Genomic DNA, 20,433 nt, shown 5'->3' on the forward strand with positions numbered 1-20,433 from the left:
TCAATGAAGACGACAGCCACAGACGTTTTCCTTTCTCCAGATGGCGGTATATGTAGTCGAGAAAGCTGACAAGACAGTAAGTGGTGGAGGAAGTTTTCATATTGCCAAATTGCTGAGGATTTATGGTTGGGTATTGGGGTGATTGCAATGGATCGTAGCTCATTTAAGGATTGTGGGCTGGTAGACTTGGGTACTGGTGACACATATGAGGTTCTCCAGTCAGCTTGGCATCTTGCTTGGCTGAAGGAAGCATTGATGATGGAGCAGTGGGGTTCAGCTAGTTCCGGGGAGAACTTCTTGTAGAGTTTCATTGGTAAGTCAACGGGGGTGGTGGAGCGCTTTAACTTCAGTTTGTCCAGACGTTTTGCTACTTCAAATTTTTCTACTAAGTCAGTGGGAAAGGGGGCTGGTAGGTAAGCAGGAGATTGGTTGTGTCAAGCCGGGGGAGCATCTGGCATATAGTTGCGAAATGGCTGTTTGATTTCTCAGCTGCGTCAACATTAGTGATATGGCTAAGGAAAGGGAGGGGGTGTGTCTTATTGTTTAGTCCACAGAGTTCTTTAAGCTTACCATACCATTGACTGATGTTGGTCTGCTTCAGGTGTTGTAATTTGGTTGGTTAGTGAGACTTCTTTGCAGGGCGTATTGCACGGATGACTTAGTTGCGAAGGGACCTGTTGTGGTCATTAGATAAAAGGCTCTGTGTCTCTGCTGCATAAGTCTTTTGGTCCGAGGTGTGATCCAGGGCAAGTCAGCTGGGTGTGATCTGACGGACTTCTTGGGGAAGAAGTGGTGGTGAGCTTCCGTGGTGGTGTTGGTATAATTTATCCATTTGGTGTCCACGTCATCCACACTAAATACTTCAGTCCAGGGATGGTGAACTATCCACTGCCCGAAGAGACACACTGCAGAGTCAGTAATCGGCCTGTAGGTCTTGATGTAGCGTCTCTGCACTTGGCTGGGAGTGGGAGCTGGAGACCAGAACACTGATAGATGTGTGCTACACCCGATAGGAGGCATTGATTGAGGTGGTTGGTACTGGTCCGCTAAGTCAGTTAAGATAAGGTCAAGGGTATTTTGACCTTGTGTGGGGAAGTCAAAACTTGTGATAGTAGCAGCTGGTCCTGCATGTACCCATATGCACAGGGGGTCTTGTGGATATCCTTATTGTACACAATAACCGAGCACGTTACTCTTTAATTAACCTAAAATGTTTTCAAGTGAGATAGATGTCATGTATGATCATCTTACTTATGTAAGTACACTATACGGAGAGTTGAAATGAATATTTGTGCAGCATTTGTAATATTGAGAGTAAAAATTATAAAAAAGGTCAGGTAGAATATAGTCATAGTTTACCTTTGAATATGCCTCTTAATATATTTTCTATGATAACGTTGTTGCGTATTGATCGAATATCTTCCATTTTCTGTCACCAGCTGATGGTTGACGCAAGGTGAACGAATCTCAGAGCCACTAATTTTACGATTATTTTATCTTCAATTAACAAATTTATATTTTTAAATAAAAAACAACAGCTTTAGTTTAAATCCCTAAAGCTATATTTATTAATCGACAACAATCATTGTAGGTGTACAGAGCTTGCACTTAACATTATTATGGTAATGTGTGTCAGGAGTGGGGTGCGAGGTGGCCCATGTTGGAAAATATATCTTGACGGTGCCTCCGAACAATTTATTATGTATCAGTCCATAAGGAATCAACCATACTTAGGCTAATCCAACCAATACTACCCATAGGGTCTTTTTGTGTTGTTATTTTTTTATAGATTCAAATAAAGAAGTACATTTTGGCTGATATGTTCGCGTTACCTTTTAAACATGGACCGGTGTGGAGTGCTGACGGCAGCTCGCTAGGCTTGCGCAGGAAGTCTTGGCGTCAACCCCGCTCAGTTGCGGAGACCTGATTATATAGATAATATTTCAGCTTGTTTTGATTGTTGATGTTCATAACTGAACTACTTAATATTTAGATAATTAAATTACAGGTTGTCTGGCTTTAATATAATCCATTACCTTGGTTTTCGTAAATGTGATAAATGAGTTTTAGGAATTTTTGTCCGGAAGTGTCTGACAGACTGCCAAGTATCAGCCATGGCAGCGACTCCTCTCACCGAGCCTGGCACACGTACGAACACCAATAACAAATAAATTGTACATATTTAAAAAGACTTGTATTATAAATTAGATACCGTGGCCTTGATTTAATATGCTTTAAAGTTAAATGGGGTAATTTAGTGCATGTTAGGTAGTGTGACACTGGTGTGTTATCACTGCTGTATGACAATGCCTCCAGGTGATGGCATCGCGACAGTGCGCGCCGGGCTCCAGTGGCAGGATCAGCTGGTGTGATGCCGTGTAACCATGTGGCAAAGCTTGTGACCTAAGCTGACCTCTCATGCCCCAGGTCATCTTCCCGTCATCTTGAGTGTTCCTCAGACGGTGGTGGAGTGTCCTACACCACTACTCCCCTGAACCAAATTGTCCCCTGGCTAGTGTGGCGGCCAACACCGTGCCCTTACCTGCCATACATATAAGGCTGTGGTAACCCGCTCTATGATCCCTGTGTGTTGACTTCCTGCTTCTGTCAACGATAACTACAGTTTGAGCAACGTCAACTTGGCCAGCTAACTTGTGGGGGGTAAGTATCGTCATATGGGCATTGTTTAATACTTAGACGGCTGTGTCGCGCTCTTAAGTGTCGAAAAGATAAAATTTTATATCGTACGTGTCCATAAATCACCAGTGCCGAGGATGTATTAAGAATTACGAACATACATATAGCAAGAGAGATATTTACGATTTTGAGTGTGTGTTAGCTAGCCGGTTCAGCGCTGCGATATCGAACGACGGTGATTGGTTCAGCTAATCCACATCCAACATGGCTGCCGGAGGGAGGGAGGGGAGAAACGAGGGGAGGGAGGGAGGGGGCAACAAGGTGAGTGAGGGGAGATACCACACACACAAAACGTCACAGTTTGCTTTTCTTACTACTGCTACTCCTTCAGCTGTTGACAGTAGATGCCTCACCTGTCATCTGGTTCACGGCAACATATTTTTGATGATGAAGGACGAGAGAGGAGGCTCAACTACCTGGTTCATGAGTGACGGAGAAATATTGACGCGTCTCTCATGACCTTGGAGATGAGGAGGCCAGCGGCATGATGCCTGGGCTGAAGCTGCCTGCTTGCCTCCTTCGGCCTCACCTGCGTAGTCGTCGGCCATCACTGGTGGACGTTGCCGCTTCCCTCAGCCCAGGGGCGCCGTACAAGCCGATCTGAATATTTTCTTGGAAGACACGAACTATTACGGTATCTGCAGTCTGAACTTAAGGGAAACAATTACAGAAGTGCTTGGTTTATGCTGCCCAGGCCTGGTGGTGATCTGTAGCCAACGTGGAGTCTGGACGAACAGGTACGAGCTCCCGTCATTCCTCTTCTACAGTAGTAACGTCCCACGAGCCCATCAGAAATCTCGAGAAGGGGAAGAGACATAACGCCGTCTCTCCCCATTCATAGTGATAATCTGAAATCAGCGGCTACATAGGGAATTATCCTTCCTTATTCTTGGATTCCTGTCGGCGTTTTTCAACTTAATGGTGACACACCTGTCTGAAAATGAAAACCAAAGGAAGAATTGTAATATTGTGGCACTTTTTCGCTATCTAGTTTATGAGAATTATCTCTTAAGCAGGTGAGAACAGTCAACACGATTTAGGCATTTTGTCTAGGTCTTTAAGTAGATTATTATTATTTTTATTTTTTATTATTATTATTATTATTATTATTATTATTATTATTATTATTATTATTATTATTATTATTATTATTTTTATTATTATTATTATTATTAACCTTTCGTCTCCCCAACTTTTACCCCTCGTTATTTTGCTATCACTCCCATTCCTCACCTCTCCCCTAGCCTCTCCCAACTTCACCTCTCATCTCTTTCCTCCCTTTCTCACCTCTCCTTCTCCCACCGCCCCTCCCTCACCTGTTCTTCTCCCCATATCACGTCTCCCCCCCCTGCCCCCTCTCACCTTTCCCTTCTCAGCTCCCCCTCCCTCCCTCCCTCCCTCCCTCACCTCTCCCTTCGTAACTTGCACCTCCCTCACTCTTCGTACTCTTTGATTGGTGGGGGACAGTCTTCTCCACATAGGGATTGGAACCGAGTCACTATACACGTCAGTCAGTCCCACCAGGGTACCAATCGTAGCCTAGTCAGTCACATTAGGATTGGGGGGGGGGGGTCTACTCCTTTTAGACCCCAGTCCCATTGAGCCCCAACCGTAATGGTATGGTTAGGTTAGGGTACGTTTAGTTAATTTAGGCTGTTAGGTTAAATTAGCTTAGGTTAAGTTAAGTTGGTGTAGTTTTAAGTTAATACCGGGTATAGGGTTAGGTTAGGTCAGGTCAGGTCAGGTCTCTGGATGGGGAGATGTGATTGGTTGATAGACTAGATACGTGATTGGTCATTTACCTTGGAGTATTTGTTTTCTTTTGTTTTATTGTTTATCTGTCATTGTTTATGTCCTGTTTATCTTAACGTTTTCTCGACTTGTTTGTCCTTGTTTTGTCCTTGTTTATATTTTGATTGTTTTTCCTTGTGTTTGGTTTTGTTGTTTTATATCATTAATTTAGTTTACTTGTTTGCTTTTTTCATATTCTTGTTTATTTGTCGTTTGTTTTGTGTTGTTGTTTTTGTGTTTGTTGTGTATTGTATTTGTGTTTTCTTTGTCTTATATTTTGTCTGTTTTTTCCTTGTTTATTTGCTTCCCTTTGTTTCTCCTTATACCGTTTCATTATTTTTATTTTTATTTTAATTCTCCTGGTATTTTTCCTTCATCGACTTCTTTGTTTCCTTGTTTATGTCGCGTTTTTGTCTGTTTACTTGTTTGTTCTATTGTTTATGTACCCAAGTGTTATTTTCTTTGTTGTTTGTTATTTTTCAGGGTTTTTTTCCGTCTCTTTGTCTGTCTGTCATCTGTCTGTCTGTCTTGGAGTTATTGCACCTTGGATCTTGTTGTGGCGCAGCTTGGGGGGAGGGAAGATGATGAGGGACCGAACCGTCTTTACTGTCAACTTCGGTCTCGTGGTCTCTCTCTTCTCTTGTAGGCATTATTATCGATCGGTCTTGTGTCCTTTGTGAGAGACCGAATGCGTTTATCGATCTCCTCCTCCTCCTGTCTGTCCTCCACACAACATTTACGGAGGCATAGGAGAAGCGACCCCCACCCCTCACCCCCACCCCTACCCCTACCCCTAATTCTCCACACTCCCTCACCCAGTCTCCAAGTCTATACAGTACCGGTAGAGTTCTTTGTTGTAGGGGCTAGGTTAGGTTTTGGTTGGGATATGTTAGGTTTTGGTTGGGTTACGTTAGGTTTGGTTGGGATATGTTAGGTTTTGGTTGGGTTACGTTAGGTTTGGTTGGGATATGTTAGGTTTTGGTTGGGTTACGTTAGGTTTGGTTGGGATATGTTAGGTTTTGGTTGGGTTACGTTTTGGTTGGGATATGTTAGGTTTTGGTTGGCGGGATATGTTAGGTTTGTCAGTATGTTAGGTTTGGTGGCTACGTTAGGTTTGCTGATATGTTAGGTTTTGGTTGGTTTATGTTTGGTTTGGTTGATATGTTAGGGTTTGGTTGGTTTTATGTTTGGCTTTGGTTGGTTTACGTTAGGGTTTTGTTGGTTTTATGTTAGGTTTTGGTTGGTTAGGTTGGGTAGGGTTTGTTCAGGTTTGGTTTGGTTGGGTTATGTTAGGTTTGGTTGGGATATGTTAGGTTTTGTTGGTTTTATGTTGGTTTTGGTTGGTGTATATTTTTGGTTGGGTTACGTTAGGTTTTGGTTGGTTAGGTTGGGTAGGGTTTGTTCAGGTTTGGTTTGGTTGGGTTATGTTGGTTTGGCTGGATATGTTAGGTTTTGGTTTATGTTGGGTTTTGGTGTTTGGTTGGGTTGGTTACGTTGGGTAGGGTTGTTCAGGTTTGGTTTATGTTAGGTTTGGTTGGGATATGTTAGGTTTTGGTTGGTTTATGTTGCCTTGGTTGGTGCACGTTATTTTTTGGTTACGTTGGTTTTGGGTTAGGTTGGGCAGGGTTTGTTCAGGTTTGGTTTGGTTGGTTTATGCCAGGTTTGCTGGTCGTAGGTTTTGTTGGTTTACGTTAGGTTTTGGGGTTTATGCTTGGTTTTATTTGTTAGGTTTTGGTTTACGTTAGGTTTTCGGGTTGGCTTACGTTAGGGTTTGGTTTCAAAAGTGAAGTTCTGTTAATTTAGTTTAAATTAAATTATTTAGAGTACGTTCGTTTACGTTAATTAAAGGCTAATTTAGGTTGGTTAGGTTAGGTTAGGTTAGGTTAGGTTAGGTTAGGCTAGGCTAGGTTAGGTTAGGTTAGGTTAGCTTAGGTTAGGTTGATGTAGATTTTTTAAGTGAAGTTATAATTAAAGGAGCGGGGGGCGTTAGGGGAGGGAGGGAGTGGCAAGTGGGAGGAGAGGGAGGGAGGGAGACGATCGGGAGGGAGGGGAGAGGAGGGGTGGGGAGGGAGGGTGGAGGAGTAGGGGGGCGAGTGGAGAAGGAAGGGGGTCCCCACAACCTGCTGACCTGTTATTGTTTTATTGATCTGTGGTCGGTGGCTCCTCCTCCTTCATGAGTCCTTCCCCGCCTCCCTCCTTCTATCCTTCATAGCAATACTTCCCTCCCTCCATGCAGTCCTCTCCCCTCCTCCCCTCCCTCCCTCCCTCCCACAAGACAGTATATAAGATGGTCATGCATATTGTGTTCTTCCTGTCAGACATCTGTCATGTCTACCGGTCGGTCACTCGCGTCTACCGGCCGTCACTCGCGTCTACCACGGCCCGTCACTCGTCTGCGTACTGCGGTCCCGGCCACCATTCCGTCACTGTGTCTACCGGCCCGTCACTCGTGTCTACCGGCCCGTGTCACCTCGTGTCTACCGGCCCGTCACTCTTGTCTACCGGCCCGTCACTCGTGTCTACCGGCCGGTCACTCGTTCTACCGGCCCGTCACTAGTGTCTACCGGCCCGTCACTCGCGTCTACCGGCCCGTCAATCGTGTCTACCGGCCCGTCACTCTTGGTTAACTGGACTCCCTCTTTTTATGGAGCGCCTTGTACAGTCAGCACATAAAATTTCTGCCACCCTTGGTCTGACGGTGACCTTCGCACTCATCACTGACTGAGGCCATGTTCTGATTGTGTGGTGCATTGTGTAGCCAATATGATCCCATGGTCCCCCACACACCACTGGAAGAAGTGGTGTAAAGACAACAGATTAATTGATCGACCGACAATTCACTTGATGCAGAGATGGATGGGAGTGGTGAAATTGGCGGCGTGTGCTGGCCGTTAGTGTCGTAAAACTGTTTGTCAGCATTACGGTGTGTGTGTGTGTGTGTGTGTGTGTGTGTGTGTGTGTGTGTGTGTGTGTGTTTTGTTGTTGTTTTATCCCGTAGATGTGAGTCAGGTAGAGACGAGGAAGGAAACTTTAATTAAACCTAACCAATGGAGATATTTCTGAAAGGTCATATCTTGAATGTATACGAATTATATTTATTACCTTTGCATTAAGAATTGTCTCAGTATTGAATGAAAAGGCACCTGGAAAGCGTCACAGTAACGATAATGGGGGTGACGTGAAGATAAGGCACCCCCATCTTATATAAACACCCTAACTCTGTACTTGGCGGATTACATTAGATTTAGATTAGCGTTAGGGTGGTTAATCTTCACGTGAAATAAACAAAGGGGACTAGTCATCACGTGTTCTCGAGAATATTAACATTTAATTGATTAGTAAACAAAAATACAAAGATTTTATCACAGGCAAGTAAGTCAAGTTGAATAAAAATACTGTATCGTGTAAGTAGTCCTCCTTATCTTTATGACGAGTCGACACTGCCAGCGAGGTTAGGCAGGGTTAGGTTAGGTTAAGTTAGGTAGGGTTATGTTAGGTTAAGTTAGGCAGGGTTAAGTTAGGTTAGGCAGGGTTATGTTAGGTTAGGTTAGGTTAGGTTAGGTTAGGTAGGGTTATGTTAGGTTAAGTTAGGTAGGGTTATGTTAGGTTAAGTTAGGCAGGGTTATGTTAGGTTAGGTTAGGTTAGGCAGGGTTAAGTTAGGTTAGGCAGGGTTATGTTAGGTTAAGTTAGGTTAGGCAGGGTTATGTTAGGCTTGGTTAGGCAGGGTTAGGTTAAGTTAGGTTAGGTAGGGTTAGGTTGGGTTAAGTTAGGTTGGGTTAAGTTAGGTTAAGGTCGGTTAAGTTAGGTTAGATTGGTTTATGTCAGGTTAGTTTGTTCCCAACACAATAGTCGCCAGCGGGTAGTTAGACGGGGTTATTTTTAGATGTGGTTAACATTCAAGTAAACTCCGTCACCTGAGTCGCTAACTGGCTGATCCTGTGAGAGAACTTTCCTCTAGTCTCCTCCCTTTCCTCCTCCTCCTCATTATTCTCTCTTTCTAATCCCATTTCTTGTTCTTTTTTTTCCGTCTTCTTGTTCCTTCCTTCTTGTTCCGTCTTTCGTCTTGTTCCTTCTTTCTTCTTGGTCCTTCTTTCGTCTTGTTCCTTCTTTCGTCTTGTTCCTTCTTTCTTCTTGTTCCTTCATTCTTCTTGTTCCTTCTTTCTTCCTTGTTCCTTCATTCTTCCTTCTTTCTTCGTTTCTTCTTGTTCTTTCTTCTTGTTCCTTATTTCCTTCCTGTTCTTTCATTCTTCTTCTTCCTTCTTTCTTCTTGTTCCTTCTAGTTCCTTCCTTCCTTCTTGTTCCTTCATTCTTCTTGTTCCTTCCTTCCTTCTTGTTCATTCTTTCTTCGTGTTCTTTCTTCTTGTTCCTTCTTTCTTCGTATTTTTTCTTCTTGTTCCTACTTTCTTCTTGTTCCTTCCTTCCTTCCTTCCTTCTTGTTCCTTCATTCTTCTTGTTCCTTCCTTCCTTCTTGTTCCGCCATTCTTCTTGTTCCTTCTTTCTTCGTGCTCTTCTTGTTCCTTCTTTCTTCGTGTTTTTTCTTATTTTCCTTCTTTCTTCTTGTTCCTTCATTCTTCTTGTTCCTTCTTCTTGCTCCTTCCTTCCTTCTTGTTCATTTATTCTTCTTGTTCCTTCTTCTTGCTCCTTCATTCCTTGTTCATTCATTCTTCTTGTTCCTTCCTTCTTTCCTTCCTTCCTTCTTCCTCCCTTCCTCCCTCCCTCCTCCTTTTTTTTTCTTCGTGTTTCTTTGTTATTTCCTTTTCTTCCTCCTCTCCTCCCCTTGTAGGCCTAAATACCACTGATGACTAATTTTATAGTTCCCCTTGTTAACCTACACCTGTTCTTCCTCGTGACAGGTGTTAAGGGACTACTTGTTAGATGTTACAGGTTGGTTGTTACAGGTCCTGGGTTGTTAGTTGTTACAGGTGTTGCAGTGTTACAGTATTTGTTACAGGTGTTAGATGTTGCAAGTCACAGGTGTTGCAGTGTTACAGTATTTGTTACAGGTGTTAGATGTTGCAAGTCACAGGTGTTCGGTGTGACATGTTGGTTGTAACAGGTGTTCGGTGTGACATGTTGGTTGTTACAGGTGTTAGATGTTGCAAGTCAACGTGTACACAGGTTGTTACGTGTGACATGTTGGTTGTTACAGGTGTGTTAGGTGTGACATGTTGTTGTTACAGGTGTTAGGTGTGACATGTTGGTTGTTACAGGTGTTAGGTGTGACATGTTGGTTGTTACAGGTGTTAGGTGTGACATGTTGGTTGTTACAGGTGTTAGGTGTGACATGTTGGTTGTTACAGATGTAGTGAGGTGTTCGGTGTGACATGTTGGTTGTTACAGGTGTTAGATGTTGCAAGTCACAGGTGTTCGGTGTGACATGTTGGTTGTTACAGGTGTTAGGTGTGACATGTTGGTTGTTACAGGTGTTAGGTGTGACATGTTGGTTGTTACAGGTGTTAGGTGTGACAGTGTTAGGTGTTGCAGGTGTTAGGGTAGTTGCAGGTGTTAGGTGTTGCAGGTGTTAAGTGTTGCAGGTGTTAGGTGTTTTAGGTGTTACAGGTGTTAGGTGTTACAGGTGTTAGGGTGTTACAGGTGTCCGAGGTGTTAAGTAAGACGCGGCGTCAGGGTTCACGGGGGTTCGGAGCCTCGAGGTATCTAGGTTACTCTGGGGCCTAATTTTTCTCTATTGATCGCGGTGGGCGGTAGGTGGCGGGTGGCAGGCGGGGTGGCAGGCAGCGGGGCTGTAGGTGGCGGTGGCATGTCGCTGGGTGGCAGGTAGCGGGGGTGGCAGGTGGCGGGGGTGGCAGGGCGGGGGTGGCAGGTGGCGGGGTGGCAGGTCGCTTGGGGTGTAGCGGGGTGGAAGGTCGCTGGGTGGCAGGTCGCGGGGTGGCAGGTCAGGTCAGGTGGGCGCTGGTCCGTCCTTGAGGGGGGGGTTGGTCTGTCCTTGGGGAGGAGGGGGTTCGTTTGTGGATTCCGTCCGTGTTCGGGCTCGTTTAAAGTGGGTTTTGTCCGTGTTCGCGTTCTTTTGTTGTTTTGTCCGTGGTAGGGTCCCTCTTTGGTGAGTTCTGTATATAGTAGGGCCCGTTCGTGTTTAGACCCGTTCTTGGTGGGTACATCCTGTAAGTGGGCCGTCCGTGGCTAGCCAGTGATAACGTGTACACTGTCGTCATATATATCCCGTGTATGTATGTATATACACGTGTGTGCGCGTGCGTGTGTGTTTCCGGTGAAGTTTTTGTTTAGTTTCGTCAGTCGTCTCGCTCACCTCCGCCCCCTGGGAGTGGCTGAGAGAAATGTGTGCTTTCTCGTCTGTGCCACCGGGAGTTGTAAACACCATGATATGAGCAGATAGCAACGGGTTTTAACTCAACTAACGTGGAAGAGTCTTTCTTGTACAGAGTTACGGCTTGGTTAGGTATGATCTTGAAATAGTTCAATAAACAGTATTTATCATTATTATCAAGAATTATGGCACCTTGGAGTTTGTTGTAGATATATCACAGCGGAATGTCACAAGAGTGCAAGAATTTCAGTCTTTGATGCCATTATAGTTCACTTATGGCACCTTGGGGCAGTGTTGTGGCGCGGCTGGTGACCAGACCACCTTTACTGACAACCTTGTCCACACACCACCTCGAAATTCTGAAGCCATCGTGCATAATTAAAAGTCTCCGAAGACATCGTACCGCTGTTGTGTGTGTGTGTGTGTGTGTGTGTGTGTGTTGCTCTAAAGTCGGACACGTGATAAATCCCTGAACAAACTCTCTAACTCATCCAGGGTCTAGGTTGTGGCCGCGGCTAGGAAGAGAAGGTCCACTATTCTTGCTAAATTTCAAGAAACTTTGTAAATTCGTTCCCCTGTTATTACGTCCATAATCAAGAAGAACCACGGACATGGAGGACAGGCGCGCGATTTCCTGAGAACGTACTGTTGCCCCCCCCAAGGTCTATAGAAGAGATAGACCTTGGTGGCGCCTATAAATAAGATCTCTCACGTGTTGCGGTGTGTCTCACTTGGTCTAGTTTCTTGATGGTAGATGGCGAGAGAATGAGGTCGTGTTTTACTTACCACAGTGTAGCGTGTGACCCAAGAACGAAGTGCAGCCATAGCAAGGCGGCTATGTGGGTGTGTGTGGAGTCAGTCAGTCAGTCGGTCATGCGTGTGTGTGTGTGCGTGTGCGTGTCGAGAGAGACTATCATCAATCAACTGTCGCATGTTGACACCATTAGTTCGTGTCTGTCCTCCATATGGTCATGATTACACGGACTCACGGACACTTCAGGCATGCTCAGTACGGACCCATGAACGATCTTCTGTCATGAAGAATTTCGGACGCCGCACTCGCCTCCGTGTAGCTGAGGGGTCTGGGGCCGTCTTCTGTATACGGACCCTGAAGATCTTTAGGTGACTCATGTGTTGTTACTCTGGGTGGTGGAGGTGGCCATGCTCTCTCTCTCTTTTACTCTTAATATTGTTTAAAATCGAAAAGTGTTCTTGTAGAGTGCTAGAGACCGCATGGACCAGTCGGCCATTCATAGTGAAAATGGGCCCCATATAACTGAAATGTAAGGGACGACTAGAGGCGTCTCAGTGGCTGGCCAAGGGGCTCAAACTGATTTCCCTTGGATCAGAAGGCAAGTGCTATATCCACTCGGCCACCGTCGTAAAACAAACGGGACAAACAAAACACAAATATTCTTATATGTTAACTAAGGTGGAGTTGTTAATGTTTATATTATCAGATATAGGAAGAGTTTGGCCCAGGAATAAACTGAACCAGCACACACACACACACACACACACACACACACACACACACACACACACACACACACACACACACACACACACACACACACACACACACACACACATACACACACACACACACACACACACACACACACACACACACACACACACACACACACCTCAGGGAGTGTATCAGGTCGACGGTCGTCCATAATAAACGGTGTGTATATTAGGCTGTGGTTAAAGGTCTTATTTGTCTGGCAGTGGTACAGACAATGTTTATCCCCCGTCTTGAACTGAGGGATTAAACGATCGTCATGTGTGTTGTGTCTCTGGGTGTAATTATAAGTTTGTTATATCCATTGTGTCAACATATGTCAGCGGATAGTCAAGGAACACATATTGTTAAAAGATGTTCCGCTGTGATGAATGTTGTCATGTTGGAGTGATTCTCTGTTGTGTACTATATATAGCCACAGTCCTGGGGTATCACCTTCACCTACCACTTGTTCAGGTGAGGGGCAGGAGGTCAACCCCAGATGAGGTCTTGTTATCGCTCGCCACCCACAAGACATGTGGATCAAAAGCAGTGCGTGTTTGTTAAAGAGATAAAAGTGATAGTGGAGGTCATAGTCCACACAGGTACTCCACCATGGTAAAAAAAATCAGTTCGTCTCGGTGTGTTTGAGAGAGGCGGCGTGGGAACTGGCCCACCATCACCCTCCCTCAACCATTCACAAATTTCATAAACAAGAGACTTAAGTACGTCTCCGTGAAGGTCGTTAAGTGTTTCTTTTGTAACGGTTACTGATGCTGTACTACTGTGTGTGTGTGTGTGTGTGTGTGTGTGTGTGTGTGTGTGTGTGTGTGTACCCCCCACGAGGGCTCTGATGGTCATGTTTGGTCTCTTGTTGGGTCAAGTTAGGGGCCTCGTAGGACTTGGGGTCAATATTCATGTCACTGATGTTTGGCGCTCGACAGATCGTGGTAAACTTCTAACCTCGGCCCCGGTGAACACAAGACGTCAACTCCATGGTTCTTATTGATTATTATCTGATGTTGTCACTAAGTGTTGAGGTGGAAGAAAGGTATTAAGAGTACTGTACTGGACAAGGCCGGGCACCAAGGGTCAAGGCCGCACAGTATTGTAAATCATTAAACAAACGGGACAAACTACAGCCACTCTGGGTGATGAAATTATTACAAATATGTTTACATCTTAACTAAGGGCGAGTAAATACTGTTAAGGGCGAGTAAGTACTGTTAAGGGCGAGTAAATAATGTTTGAACTATAAGACTAAACTGTACCACCAGCCACACGTCACCTCGAGTGTGTCACTGTTCTGGGGGTCGCTCAGTTTACACTTTGATAACAGTGCAGGAAGTGACTCACATTCTTGGCATACTTGAACTGTGAGGTTATGTAACACGCATATGGTAGCGAGGATGCCGGTGACAGTAAGTTTTCACATGGCAGGGAGTTGGCACTGGGGGGGAGGGGGGGGACTCATTGAGGCTTGGCACTCAGGCAAACGCCCACACCACCACAGAGCTGATACTCCAGTGTTGGTAGTAATTTGTAAGTGCTACTGTGTGTGTGTGTGTGTGTGTGTGTGTGTGTGTGTGTGTGTGTGTGAAGTAATATAATACATTAGGTAGATTAAAAAGAATGTATGTAGGAGGCTCGTGAGTGAGTGAGTGAGCGAGCGAGCGTGTGGGGAGGGGTAGAGATGTAAGGGGATTAAATAAGAACTTTATAATGTAGCCTGTCCTTGCTGCCTCGGGTGATACAGCTCTAACGAGATTACCAGTACAGATGACCAAATCCTCTCACCGTGACAACAAACTCCCAGGGGGGCCATAATTCTGTATTAAACCAAACACCACCAACCCGAAATTCTGAGTAAAGGTCCCCATGTGAGGTCAGGTTGTGGTACATCGCAGTTTTAATTAAATATCATATATTTTGGAGTTATCTAGTTCACAATTCACTGATGGATGGACGGACGGATGGATGGAAAGTAGAGATTAGCTGGTAAGAGGCAACAGGACGGGAGTGACGCACATGGCTCTGTACTGCCTGCATGGAACCAGTAAGGGGTGACCAAATTTCCCTGCGTTGTAAAGAGTTTTGTAATTCCATTGTGTAAGGACGTGAACTGACACTAACCAGGCGGGTGGATACGTACAGGAGATGTGGTAAGTTTGATCCACACAGGGAGGTGGATGTGGTGGTTTGTGTGGAGGTTTAGTATCCACAATATCCAGACGATATACTGTACACTCGGTTGGACAGGTGTGTGTGTGTGTGTGCGTGTGTGTTATCTAGACACTAACCACACGATAGGACAGTTGTGGAAATAGATTTGGAATTTGACTTAATTTATGTGCACGTTACCTCAATGTGTATGTAAATAAACACATTAAAACAGTTGTGGTTGCAGGTGTGTGGATGTTAATTTTAGTTACACACACACACATACGCACACACAAACACACACACACACACACACACACACACACACACACACATTCATTTATGACAGGTTTGCAAGCAGAGGATTAGGTGTTGAGTCCGATTTTTACCACATGCCAGGTGTGTTGGCAGATGTGTGTAAATTACCTTTAGTCTCACGCAGGTGTTATTTACGCCTGACAGGTAGAGAAGAGGCAGGTGTGTAGAGACCAGTATATGCGTCATCCTCACTACATCCACGCAAACCGGGTATGACTGGAGGGAGGTGTGATCAATACTAGGTGGGGGGGGGGGAGTGGGTCAAGGTGGTAGTGGTTGTGGTGATGGTGGTAATGGTAGACTGATGGTGAGGGTGGTAAGGGTCGTGGTGTTGGTAGTGATGATGATGGTGGTGATGATGGTGGTGGTAATGGTGATGATAGCCAGTTATAAGTCGATAGGGTCGATATTGGTGTACATTTTGGCTGATGGAAATAGGTAGACACATGTAGGTAATAGGTTGACACATGTAGGTAATAGGTAGACACGTGTAGGTAATAGGTAGACACATGTAGGTAATAGGTTGACACATGTAGGTAATAGGTAGATGGATAAAGTTATGTAGATACTGATGTAGCCAGATAAATATAGATAGACAGACATAAAGAATAAAGAAGTATTTACATCAAGAATCGGTCTCGTTTATATGTGCCTAATTTATAAGTGCACCTGGAGTCGTCAAGTGCGTCGTAAAGCAAACACAGGTAGCATTAAAGTTTGGATGACTTACGTTACTTAGTTTAGGAATGATTAGATGTAAGGTAGAGACAGGTATATGTTGAGACAGGTATATGTTGAGACAGGTATATATTGAGACAGGTATATATTGAGACAGGTATATATTGAGACAGGTATATATTGAGACAGGTATATATTGAGACAGGTATATATTGAGACAGGTATATATTGAGACAGGTATATATTGAGACAGGTATATCTTGATTAATTTTTTATACTATACCTGTATTTTTTTACCCCGAGTTATCGACACTAAATTGATAGGCTAAGTAGTTCCTCAGGACACAGGTGGGCCGCCGTGGGTTATTTTCAGTACAAGGGAATTTTATTTATTTATTAATTTATCTGGTGAAAATATATGGGATCGACCTTGGCGTATTGTGTAAACCTCAGCTGTTAGGTGTGTGTGTGAGAGACAGAGCGAGTGTTATGATGCCCATATTTGGTATGAACATGGGTGCCAAGGTCATGTGCCAATAAAAAGATCAACTGACTCAACCATTGACTCGCGACATTCACCCATCTGTCTGCGAGTCTAATCCCCGTTCTACCCGTAACGTGGATGAGAGTTATATATAATATTTACTGTGTATTTGGTTTTAGAGTGTCTCCCAAAGTGGTGCCAGGAGCTGAGATCGCGTTTCCAGTATGGTGGGTGAGGCTGACCAACTTGGCACGAAAACAAACACCCAAAAAAATTGACTTTATTATGTGTTTGGGGTTCTTGTGTGCGTGGTCCATCACTTATTGGGAGGGTGTTTGTTACTGCTGAGTGTTGTGGAAGTATAGTGTGTCTTCTCTTCTCTTCTCTTCTCTTCTCTTCTCTTCTCTTCTCTTCTCTTCGTACGTGGACGTAACCCAACACGGTCTTCAACGAGTTCCATCACCAGTGTTTTTCCCTCAGTATCTCGGGAGAAGTTATGGTCTGTTGGTCTCCATGGCGACGAGGGGGGACTTGGGGGCCTTGGGGGTATTGGGGGCCCTTGTGGTCTACTTGTTTGTTTGTTTAATATTAAGACCCCAGACAGGAATGTGATGTCATTTTTAGAGTGAGAACACAGCAGCAAGTTAAAGCTGTTGTGTGTGTGTGTGTGTGTCAGGTAAACTTTGCTGAGGCTTCACCTGACTGTGTGTGTAGTCTGGGCAACTATTGCTGCCACCACACACACACACACACAACTCACTCATTCACACACATACACACACACACACACACACACACACACATTTAGCTTTGGGGTCTGTTGAGGAAGAGTCCATTACGACAGGGGGCCCATCAGCACAGGGGCTCATTAACACTGGGGTCCATTAGCACTGGGGCCCATTAGCACTGGATCCCATTAGCACAGGATCCATTACCACTGGGGCCCATTAGCACTGAGGCCCATTAGCACTGGATCCCATTAGCACAGGATCCATTAGCACTAGGGCCCATTAGCACTGAGGCCCGTGTTACAGGTCCATTAGCACTGGGGTCCATTAGCACTGGGGTCCATTAGCACTGGGGTTCCATCCATTAGCACTGGGGTCCATTAGCACTGGGGTCCATTCCATTAACACTGGGGTCCATTAGCACTGGATCCCATTAGCACAGGATCCATTAGCACTGGGGTCCGTAGCACTGAGGCCCATTAGTACAGGAGTCCATTAGCACTGGGGTCCATTAGCACTGGGGTCCACTAGCACTGGGGCCACTGGCACTGGGGTCCATTAGCACTGGTCCACCATTACCATTAGCACTGGGGTCATTAGCACTTCCGTAGCACTGGGGTCCGTGTCCATTGGGGTCCATTAGCACTGGATCCCATTGGATCACACTGGGGTCCATTAGCACTGAGGCCCATTAGTACAGGAGTCCATTAGCACTGGGGTCCATTAGCACTGGGGTCCATTAGCAGTGGTCCATTAGCACTGGGGGTTCATTAGCACTTAGGTCCATTAGCACTGGGGCCCATTAGCACTAGGGTCTATAACACTGGGGTCCATTAGCACTGGGGTCCATTAGCACTGGGGTCATTAGCACTGGGGCCCTGGCACTGGGGTCCATTAGCACTGGGGTCCATTAGCACAGGAGTCCATTAGCACTGGGGTCCATTAGCACTGGGTCCGGCATTGGGGTCCATTAGGGAGTCCATTAGCACTGGGGTCCATTAGCACAGGAGTCCATTAGCACTGGGGTCCATTAGCACTGGGGTTTCATTAGCACTGGGGTCCACACACTTGGAACCATCTGGCCAGAAACCCGGAAACAAATCAAAACAAAGTAAAAACAAACAAACAAACAAACAGATACCGGTACTTCCTGGTGTCAACACTGTGAAGGTCAGAGTTTAAGATATTAACATGTCAATAGTCTCTCCCTCTCTCTCCTCTACTTCTCTCTCTCTCTCTCTCTCTTCCCACTTCTGTCTAGGCACGAGGGATTGACCACCCAGGGTGTAGAGAGCAGGTACATGGGAGAACAACATTGTTCCCCTCCCCAACACGACCCCTTCCCCCATCCCCACACGACCTTCCCCACCTCTCCCTCTCCCCTCCCCACACATCCTCCACCATTATCTAGGTAACAATCACTGTCTTTGTTTTACGTTATCGTTAGAGATATCGCGCTCTCTTGAGGTCTTCTGTGTCAGGAGGGAGCTGGGGGCAGGAGGCTAGGAGGGGGGGTGGAGGAGGGAGGCAGGGGGGGGGCAGAGGGGCTAGGCAGGAGTGAGACTAGAGATGGCTAGAGGGGGGCCGGGGCTGGGTGGGCCAGGTGTGTAGACAGTTTGCTCTGGTCCTCTGTTGTGGTGCCAGGGAGGAGTGCCACCTGCCGCCACTCTACACAGGTGAGCTACAGTACTTTATTTTACCCCCAGTTCGTGTACCTGTGTGCGCTGATGGTGGTCATCATTATGAATCTCTACCAGGATGGAGTCAGAGTTACACTGGGACACTAATACCAATATGGACTTCCTCGTTTTAAGTTCATTATGAGGAAAACAAACTTGGGCGCTCTGGAAAAGTTTCATTGTGAACGAGCAGCGACCGTCCCCCTCGCTCCCTGACGTGTGGCTGGTGGTATAGTTTAGTTCTGGAACAAAATCTTCTTTTACTTTATAGTATAAACATTATTTACTGGACCGTAGTTAAGATGTAAACATATTTGTGATAATTTCCTCACCCAGAGTGGCTGTAGTTTGTCCCGTTTGTTTAAGGATTTACAATACTGCGCGGCCTTGACCCTTGGTGCCCGGCCTCGTCCAGTACAGTACTCTTAATACCTTCCTGCCACCTCAACACTTCGTGACAACATTGATGATGTTTTCGGAATGATGAAGGGAAGTATTGTATGGTGTAGCTAGGTGAGGGAGGGAAGGAAAGGTGACATACTGGTAGCTAGGTGAGGGAGGGAAGGAAAGGTGACATACTGGTAGCTAGGTGAGGGAGGGATGTATGGTATAGCTAGGTGAGGGAAGGAAGGAGGGTTGAAAACTGTCTGAGGGAGGGAAGGTGACAGGTAGGGAGGGAGGGAGGGTGTCAGGTAAGGGGTGGTGCCAGGGAAGGGGTTGAAGGTGACACAGGTGGCGAGAGAACAGTGTTATGGTGCTGTTATTAAGAGGATTTAGGCGCCAGTCATACCATTAATTTGTTGCGAGGGATATTGTCCATTATCCCGGCTGACGGTGTAGGGGGGAGGGGTGGGATAAGGAGTGGTGAGGGAGGGGTTGGTGTGGGGTAACAGGTGAGAGAGGGGGTGGTGTGAGGTGACTGGTGAGGGAGGAGAGGTAGGTGGAGAGTGGAGAGGAGGGGGGGGGGAGAGACTATTTACCCGCCCACTCGTACACTATCACTTGCTATTTCCAGAACAAGATAAAGTTTCTATGACAAGTTTGGAAATGCTTGGCCGTCCGGGACCCACTGAAAATTACCTGCCTGGCTGACTACCAACACTTACATTATATATTTGACTCTTTTTATATATAATCAATGTAAAGAAAACAGTAAAAAAGTAAGAACGTTTATTTGCAATTAAAAAAAGTTTACATATTTGTCATAATTCAGCACTAAATTGAATTGTTGTGAAGCGTTGAGATTTATTTTTATATTTTTTTCGCATTTTTTCATTGTTTTTATTTGTTTCGTATTGTTCTTCTGTTATAGATATATCAGGTGTGTCATTGGTGTACACGGGTTCATCACCAGGTGTGTTATTGGTGTACACGGGGTCATCACCAGGTGTGTTATTGCGCACGGGTTCATCACCAGGTGTGTTATTGGTATACACGGGGTCATCACCAGGTGTATTGGTACACGGGTCATCACCAGGTGTGTGAGTGGTGATGTACACGGGGTCATCACCAGGTGTGTTATTGGTGTACACGGGGTCATCACCAGGTATGTTATTGGTGGTGTACACTTTATCATCACCAGGTGTGTTATTGGTGTAAAACGGGGTCATCGCCAGGTGTGTCATTGGTGTACACAGGTCAATACCAGGTGTGTGATTGGTGGTGTACAAGGGGTCATCACCAGGCGTGGTAAAAAATGTAGGTCACGGCTCTACGGGATCTTGGGGAGGCTCACTGCCGGATGTGGCCTGATAACTACCTGTATGTCTGAGAGGAAGGGGTGAGGGAAAGGACGGAGGGGTGAGGAAAGAACGGAGGGGTGAGGAAAAGAACGGAGAGGTGAGAGCAAGGACGGAGTGGTGAGGGGAGGGGCAGTGGGAAGGTGCCACTGCAGGGTGCCAGTGATGGGTGCCTGTTGACACGTGCCCACTAATACGAGTGTCGCCGGTAAGTAGTCGTGCTGGAGCGGCCGGTTGAGCAGGCTGTGTTGTGGGTAGGTTAAGTTACAGGTTAGGTTAAGGATAGGTTGTGTATGATATGTTATAGGTTAAGTGAAGTTAGGGGTAGATTAAGTTAGGTTAGACAAGGTTAAGTTAGGTAAAGTTAA

This window comes from Homarus americanus, unplaced genomic scaffold (assembly GCF_018991925.1).
Source record: "Homarus americanus isolate GMGI-L3 unplaced genomic scaffold, GMGI_Hamer_2.0 scaffold22250, whole genome shotgun sequence".
Lineage (NCBI taxonomy): Eukaryota > Metazoa > Arthropoda > Malacostraca > Decapoda > Nephropidae > Homarus > Homarus americanus.